General features: G+C 31.2%; 1 protein-coding gene across 1 annotated transcript in view; it reads right to left on the reverse strand.

Moving 5' to 3' along the window:
* LOC106463472 (nuclear hormone receptor FTZ-F1 beta-like) overlaps positions 1-9,088 on the reverse strand; it is an 88,139-nt gene extending 79,051 nt beyond the window's left edge. The window contains exon 1 of the mRNA XM_022390973.1: positions 8,976-9,088. The gene's annotated coding sequence lies outside the window, so the exon portion shown is untranslated. The remainder of the gene's footprint in view (positions 1-8,975) is intronic.
* Positions 9,089-9,551: the final 463 nt, after the last annotated feature.

Consider the following 9,551-nt stretch of genomic DNA (forward strand, 5'->3'; position numbering starts at 1 on the left):
TCTAGTAATTCATTAGATGGCAGTATCAGTAACACGAGACATCAACAATACAAATATATCACAACCAATAGAAATACATCTATCTATTCACTACAATTAGATACAAAATCTAGTAATTCATTAGATGGCAGTATCAGTAACACGAGACATCAACAATACAAATATATCACAACCAATAGAAATACATCTATATATTCACTACAATTAGATACAAAGTCTACTAATTCATTAGATGGCAGTATCAGTAACACGAGACATCAACAATACAAATATACCACAACCAATAGAAATACATCTATCTATTCACTACAATTAGATGCAAAGTCTACTAATTCATTAGATGGCAGTATCAGTAACACGAGACATCAACAATACAAATATATCACAAACAATAGAAATACATCTATATATTTACTACAATTAGATACAAAGTCTACTAATTCATTAGATGGCAGTATCAGTAACACGAGACATCAACAATACAAATATATCACAAACAATAGAAATACATCTATATATTTACTACAATTAGATACAAAGTCTACTAATTCATTAGATGGCAGTATCAGTAACACGAGACATCAACAATACAAATATATCACAAACAATAGAAATACGGCAATAATTTTTGTATTACTAGCCCTGAAAAAGAGCAATGGCGAAATACTGGCTATAACAAGTTTTTGTTTTTTCTCTTTCTAATTTTACTGCCAAAACACTAAAAAAAAAGTTTAATCACCAAAAGTAAAAGTTTGTTTATGGCAAAGCTACTTAGAAAGATATCTGTCGACGTTCCTAATTTTGAACTGCCGACCACAGAGAAGGCAACCGGCCTTTCAACACTCACTATTAACACTTGGGGTACTTTTTAACAACGAAGAATAGAATTGACCACCACATTATAACGCACCCGCTGTTGTAAGGGGCGAGCTTATTCAAACCCTGATTTCAATTCCGCGACCCACAAACTGCGAGTCGAGTGCCCTAACCACCAAGCCAAAAAGTACAAGTAGTCACTGTAAACAGCCGCGTATTATAAATCTATCACTAACATACCTGTATTTCCTTCTAACGAACCCCTCTAAAAAAAATTCCGCCTTAATCCTCTAGGTTTTGCTCCTTTAGTTTACGACAAATCAAGTTCCTGGTTAAGGCACGTGTATAATAAATTTAAACAACTGTATATTATTACAGTGTTTCATGATTATTCCACTTCGACTAACGAACAAGTAGGACAAGACTGAACACACACAGATGTTGAAACCTTGTCATATTTCCCTAAACAAAAGTGAAGGCCATGTGAGCGCCACTGCCCGTCCTTTCTGCTGCCGTAACCAGCTGCAAGGCCGTGTCTCAAACCGGTTTTTAAGCTCGCGACGTGCACATGTGTAACTTTATGCAACAACTAAAACTTTTATGCATAAATATAATACTTACATATATAAACACAGAATTTGTTGGTTTTTTTTAAAAACTTAGCCATTGCTTTATTACATGTTCGTCAGCCACATGCTAATGTATGTTTCAATTATATTACAGTAGAAATTACAAACAACGCTATAAATTAATAGTGTCATTTCCAGAACCTATTTTAGCTTATTTGACTAAGAAACGAAATAATATGCGTAAATAGGGTTAATTGGTTCTCAACAGAAATTATATTATACAAGAAAAATTAAAGTAAGTTTCTATGTATATAAAGTACAAAACCATTAATTACTAGTACTGGTGAGCTATGCTGATATATCATTGATCAATCAAATCCGTATTTTTTTCGCTTTCTTTAGTTCAACAGAGATTTTTATTTCACTGTAAACCTACAGGTTCACTACAAACAGAAAACTCCACATTTGAAATTATTGTCTTACAAAAAAAAAACTTTTAAGGAAATTCAATTTCACCAGAGGCAAATCGACAATTAAAAGTTTTATTCCGAAACTACTTTATTTTTTTAGCCGCGGCTCATAGAAGGCCTCTGAGTTTTCGTTTGTTTGTTTGTTTTTACACCAAGTACAAACTTGTAGCTCATAGCTCAGTCAGCTCTTTTCCGATTTGAAATCAACTTATAATTTTGGACTCACGAAGTGAAACCCTTTCGATTGATGTACTTGATCACGCCAAAGGTCTCGTAGATTAATTTACTCTAATCCTGCCTAAAATAATTTCCATTTGAGGGTAAGTTGGTAGAGATCCTGATGAGTAATAAAATCGAATCTGGTATATGAGCGCCCCACGCTTGGTATTGTTGGTGCACAAAATACAACTAATAAAATAAAGGTGGGGGGGGGGGGTCTCGTAGATTTACTCTAATCCTGCCTAAAAGAATTTCAAGTGCCGCGCCTATTGAGGATTCCCTCTTGATTTTTTCGAAGGCAGATCAAGTTTCCTTACACTAATGAAGTGGAACAGTATAAAACTAACCAACATATCCTTCACGAAAATAGTACTGATATCAGTTGTCACTTCTAATGATTATTAGATTTGAGAAAATTCTAGCTGCATAAGGTTTTAAAAAAAAAGAACCAGATGTCGAATACGTTATCAACTTAAAAACCAACTTGATTTTCAAACTTACTATGTATTTGATATTAAGAGTTTTTCTTACGTGATTCTTAACAATGGATTGTGTATTTTTTTTTTTTTTTTTGTAAATAACTGAACAATCTTATTGTATTTAAAAACATTCATTAAACTTCAACATTATATTTCAGAACGATTCTAACAACCCATTCTCTAACCAATCCACACTGTTGAAAAAATAAACCATGTTACATTAGAAATATTTATATCTGAAGTTTTCAGTCATACAACTTTTCACTTGTTATATCAATCATACGGCTTCTCTGGACAAGATCTTTTAATAAAACGTTTTTTTAAGGAAAACAATAGCAGCTCAAATTAAACAGCTTTTTTTTTTTACAGGAAATAAATATTTCTATTAATCTCGAAACAAAAGTACCAACTGAGACAACGCTGTCGCATTAGGTTGCATAATCTAATAGTCGAAAGACCTCCTCTAATTGTACTATTGATTCAAACTCTAACCCTAAAAATGTTTTTCATCTCTTACCGAGTTTTCTATCTTTATATAAACTACATTATAATTGATTATTAATATCCAGCACTAGATGTATTCCCGCAGAGTCCCCGAAAGTATTCTGTTTCAAGAGTAAAGAAAACCAAAATTATGAGTAACATATATTTTTATTTCTTAATTTTGAAATTCGTGTCATTCTATGTTGTAACTAGAATGCCTAATTCTTCTCGTGGTTCATAGCAAGCGCACGTTTTACTGATATCACGACAGTAAAAATTACAACGTTAAGCGTACCGTATGTGACGTCATTTTAAAGTCTACTGATTGACAAACAACACACTACTGTATAATGGTGCGAGTGGTTAAAACGGATGTACCCTCCAGGCGGCCTTCGGCTCCCTTTCGGGGAAATTATACTAGACTCACACTCGTATACCTTTTCGATTACAATCAAAATTTTGTCATAATAGTACAACAAAACGACCATCGACTAAGAAACCATTTACAAAATGATAGCGTCTTCACTGAATCTTCATATTCTGAGGTATAATTTCAGAAAATATGTTTCTCTATACTATACTAAATATTTCGCAGTCAAAAGCAAAAGTTGCCGCGGGGGGGGGGGGGTCACTCAATAGTAATCACTTTGTTTATATTTTAACATAATAATAAAAGAGTAATCCGTAAAATAAACAGGTTTTGGATTATATAAAGTTCTAAATCATTAGTTTTCAACAATAATGAGTTGTACGAAAATCTAACAAATGTCTGACAGTTCATTTAATTGAATCACACTTTCTCTGTTACAACCGTATTTTCACCAACTTTACTATGGTTTTTATTACTACTTTATATATATATATATAATAGACAACACAGTAATGTTATATTACTTGTTAATTCTAAATTTCATCTTGTTATCCGTATTGCTAAAGCCACGGGAGAAAGGATGAGAAAAGTATTGTTCATTTCGGGCATTATGATCAACATTTAATTCGGAACGCATCTAGTGTATCCACAAATTTTCCTTAGTGCGTAGCATTTCTTTGCTATCCGCACTCCCCAAGATGTTGAAGTGTTTAGAATTGACATTACTTGCTCAACTACTCAAATCAGTATATGTTTAATTGGACGGTAATATATAATACACAACTCTTTGACTCATTACCGAAGCTACAACTCTTAGTTTTAGAAAGCGAAATGGCATATTTGAAATCTTGTCCGTCAGTATGTATTACAGAAACGACCCACTTAATTCTGCATTTCTCACCAGAAAGCAATATTTCTTCTCAACCAGAGTGGTTAAGTACCGTCCTTCACAAGAACCCTATTATTCAAAAACTTGCGTTAATTTCTTCACGTACTCTAAAGTCAGAAAGACCACAGTGTACCCAATAGGCAATTACCGATCTACACAGCTGCAAGTTTATACCTCATTCCCTTCCGCTTCTTACAGAAACTATCGGATACAGTAAAAGTAATTATTATCACTCTTTCTAATAAAACCGTCATATTTATTTTCACACTATAAACCGCAACAGGTAATCCCACAGTTACAATAAAGCTTCCTCGGCAACAGAAATTCATAACTTAAATCACAATATATAGTATGAATAATAAAATTCATTTGAGTTGTATGATGTCTAAAAATATGGCATTACAAAACAACACGTTTTTTATTTCTTGGAATTTCAAGCCAACGCTCATCCTACTCTAGTGCCATCTAGTGAAAAATACATTTAACATTTTTACTGTTAAGTAGGTCTTGTTAGAGTCATATTTTAGAAACTGAAGAGTATCCTGGGAGATAGGAAACCTCTATTTATGTTTTCATGTATGTTTTTCTTTTTTAATTTACTTATTTTAAATTAACAGCAATAATGAGTATTTTTATACAGTTTCATCTTTATTAGTCACTCCCCTCAGCAAAATATCTTATTTCTTGTGGGTATATGGGTGTCTGTATAAATGAGAAATCTTCTCAAATATCAACATAAAATTAAGAATTGTGTATCATTCAATTACAACTTAAATTACCATATTCAGCAATGAAGTAGAAACAAACACATTTGTCTTTTTCAGAATTAGCCAGACAAACCACAACTGTTCTGTAAGTACTCCAACTCTTAGTAAATTTATATTCTGTTTCATGTAATAGTTTTTATTATTATTATTATTATCATCTTTCTCTAACTCAACAGAAATGGCAATAAATATTAACAGGAAACTAAACTGGTAAGATACTATATACTTGGAAATTATCATAAAAAAAACTTGCAAACAGTTAAATTAACAATGTCTGCATCTTCACAAATATTTTAATGAACATATAAAAAGGGTAGAATATTTTACACAATTAATAATTATCTCATAATAACTGAAGGCAACACAAAGATATAAAATCTGTAAAAAATGTGCCTCAGCAAATGAAGTTATAAAAAAAACAACTTAAAATATGCATGTTTTAAACAATTGTGTCAATACTAATAACCAGATGTTATACCGATATCATTAGGATAAAACTTATTTTATATGGTGCATCAAACATAAATAATTCAACAAAGATCAAAGTTTTGTACCACAATAGTATGGTTTCATTAAAAAACTCTTACATAATGATGCCCAGGTTTCTTGTACCTTTGTACAAGTTTATCAAATTATATTTTTAAAATTACAAAAGGACTTACAATATTAGGTTTAATGCATTATTTAACAGTTAACAACAACTTAAAATTAAACTCTGTATCAATTAGGCTGGTATGCAAAATGTGACAATAAGCCATTGTGCAAATCAACAAGTTGTGTGTGGTTGACACTGTTAATAACTACATTATGCTCACTATAAAAAAACGAGAGGGGGGGGGGTGATAGCTTACCCTAAAAGCAGCTTGTGTTATTCTTACTGTTATGTTTATATTATCTTCTTACAAATAGATGATGAATTTGGTAAACTGGAACACTTTTAAAAAATTAGCATTACTTAAAATGGCTCAAGTAATATCTTACCACTCCATTAGCAGATTAGTTTTACTTCTTAATTACCACCCACACTTTTTCAACAACCAAAGCATATGGTTATTGAACCTGGAAAAAATACACTCTATACATAAAACTGTACAAATTAAGTATTACTCAAAGGTAAATATCAGTCTCTTCACCAGCTTCTAACTTTATAAAAAAAATGTTTACTTGTGAAGTAAGAGTCTAAAGGGTGTGTTCCATATTCTAATACACATAATGCAATAGTGATGGTTCTGTACAGTTTCAGAATGGTTATTAATCTTAAAATAGTACAAACATTTTTTTAAAACTAGATAAAAGCTTTTTCAGGATAATTGTTTTCTTGTTTTAAGTTCTTAATTACATAATTCAACAAGATGAAGCATTTATCCATACATAAATCATAGTAAAAAGTGTGGGATTAAGATACTATACGGATATTAAATGTTTTATTTTCACAAAATACACAAGTTTCTTATTTTTCAGTATTATGCTGCTCTGAAAAAATAAAGCTTTAGTTTTCAAATAAAAAAGTCTGTGAAAGCCATGAATAATAAAACATGCAAAATAATGCAGGACTAAATACTTAAAAATCAAATAATAAGATATGTACATAAATAAGAAAAAAAAAACTTCTCTTAATACAAAAATTCACTTCACAGCATTTGTCTTCATAATGCATCCTGATTAGTGTTTATTAAAGACATTACATAAATATGAAAAAAAAACCAAACTTCTCTTAATACAAAAATTCACTTCACAGCATTTGTCTTCATAATGCATCCTGATTAGTGTTTATTAAAGACATTACATACAATAATAGCTACAAAACACTAAACTACTATTAAGACAGGACACATTTCTGAAAACATATTGGATCACTGACAAGAATCGATGAGGTATGGGTTCCAAACAGGTTACAAACAATCATAAAGAAGTAAAACAACACATTCATAAGCAAAAACCTCTGACTGGTATCATCATGTGCATTACTTTGCAACTCAAGGAAGTGATATTGCATCATTAATCATTCCTTGAGCCACTACAGCCATTTTTAGAGTATGATTATGATCATTTTTTGGTAACCTAGAAAAATTAATATCAAGTCTCTGACTAAAATACTGATGAGAAACACTGTGGTCATTACAAAGTAACATAATGATCACACAGTATTCCATAATTGGGAATCATAATATTCCTCAGTAAAATAACAAAGTAAATTTTATCCACTAACTAAACCACACATGATCATGACTGCCTAATAAAGAAAGTGATCTCAGGTCACCAACCAAATCCTAATAGAAAAAAATAATATCCAAGGGCTTCTGAATTATATACAATAACATATATATATATATATATGGAAAGTCAACATACCTATCCATATATATGTGTGTGTGTGTGTGTGTGTGTGTGTGTGTATATGTGTGTGTGTGTGTGTGTGTATATATATGTGTGTGTGTGTGTACATGCAACAGCAACAATGAACACAGTGATTAACTCCACCCATCAGATGGATACTCTCAAAGCATTTTCAGCCTTAAAACCCATACCTAAACACAATTATCAGCCTGCTCAGCAAATTTCAATTAAATTGTGTTACTAAACAATGATGTAAAATTACTCAAACTATTTAAATATAACAAGATTTACATATAAAAACACACACACACATACATACATATATTATGATCATTTGATTATTATTACTTAAATCGGAGTGTGCACTGCTGGTGGCACATGACAGCCAAAAGCGTAAATGGGTAAATATATATATATATATATATTTTTTCTTTTTTTTTCAACCTAATCTTGCCAATTTTTTTAGAAGCATTATGAATATTTCACAATTTTATGGGCATAAAAATGGTCATCGGATAAAATAATCCCTACTGTGGATGATAATAGTTCTATCCTTATTACATCACAGACTACATAACAGTTTTCTTATTTATCAAAGAAGTCTCAATTAGTGCTTTTCCTTGCTTCAATTACTCACAAAGAAAAATTTAATGCCAATCTCTAAATGTAATTTTAAAATAAAAAGTGATTTAATCATGTAAATTAGTTTTATTTCAGTTGTCCTTTCAACTTGGCATTTGTACTCAACCAGTGGTACGTGATGGAAGGCATGGCTTTATTATAGCCATCCATATAAAATAAATACTTTCATGTAGGACTTTTAGAGATTTGAAATACAGTTATATCTTTTGGATGCTGTGTACCACAGGTAGCTCATGACATCCAACAGAAAACATGCATATGTACCACCAGGGGCTCACGATGTCATGAATGTGTTAAAGTTTTTTTATCGTAACTTTGCAAGAAAAAATTTACCATAGTGTAATAAAAAATAATAATAATCATTTTAGTTAACTATATTTTTCTTGTTACAAATTTAGGTTGCTTCAACTAACCTTTAGAAATACTTACCATATTAGTGATGATAATGAAACACAGTGTGAGACTGCACTTATTGGTAGCTGTTTGGCTATCAGTTTATTTTTAACAGAAAACCTGCCTTATTAAGATTAATCATTAACTCTGAAATGACATTACAAAAGTTTACACATTGCATTTTACATTAATAGTATCACTGTTGACAGTGTTGTTATTCTTCTTTCTCATGATAGTTACAAACCTTTACTACTACTAAAGGCTTTAGGTAGATGCACATATGTTTCATAAAAACCTATTCTACGTTTGCAATTTTGGTAAAAACAGATTTAAGCAATATATTAAACCACAACTTAGACGTTACCCATAGTGATAATGCTACCACTACTACTGTTTATTCACATAGTCATAGCCTCAAACAAAGTCAAATTCTGTACCTAAATTAAGAAACAATTGTTGCTCGTGATAAAATATCTTAGGGTAAAGACTTGCAATTTTCAACCATAGTTACGGTAGAAATGAAAACTAACAAAATTCTTACCTGATATTTACCAATACTTATAAAGGACTGTCATTTTCTCATCCAAAATCTAACGTGATATTTTCATAAAGATAACACCCAAACATCAACATTCCTGCATCCAAACTTAGGTACTCCAAAACACTGTACAACAATTGCATCGCCCTCTATTAGTAAAACAAAAACGCATATTCGTTACAAATATAAAATACGATTTAAATTCAAATGCTTATACTATACTAGTAACTGCTAAAAATTCATTTTGATTCATTTGGGAGTAGGAATAGGTTGTTCATTGAAATTGAAAGACAACTTTTGGGGTCTTTTCCGTGAAGTGAACATTGTTTACACATATAGGTTACAAAAGCAAGTAACAATAAGAGTACCGAACTTCAAACTGACTTAAACGATCATTTCTTCATGGAAGTCAAAAAGCTTTTGGCTTATTTATTGCCCTCACTTTTGCTCAAATTCTGGGATGTAACAATCAGTTTTGCAGTTTATTCGTTAAGTTACGCTTTTCAGTTAGCATCGCCCGCGCTACAAGGGCTTCATTATTGTTGTTATTATTAAACACAAAGCGACACAATGGACTGT

Source organism: Limulus polyphemus, unplaced genomic scaffold (assembly GCF_000517525.1).
Source record: "Limulus polyphemus unplaced genomic scaffold, Limulus_polyphemus-2.1.2 Scaffold1417, whole genome shotgun sequence".
In the NCBI taxonomy this organism is placed as follows: domain Eukaryota; kingdom Metazoa; phylum Arthropoda; class Merostomata; order Xiphosura; family Limulidae; genus Limulus; species Limulus polyphemus.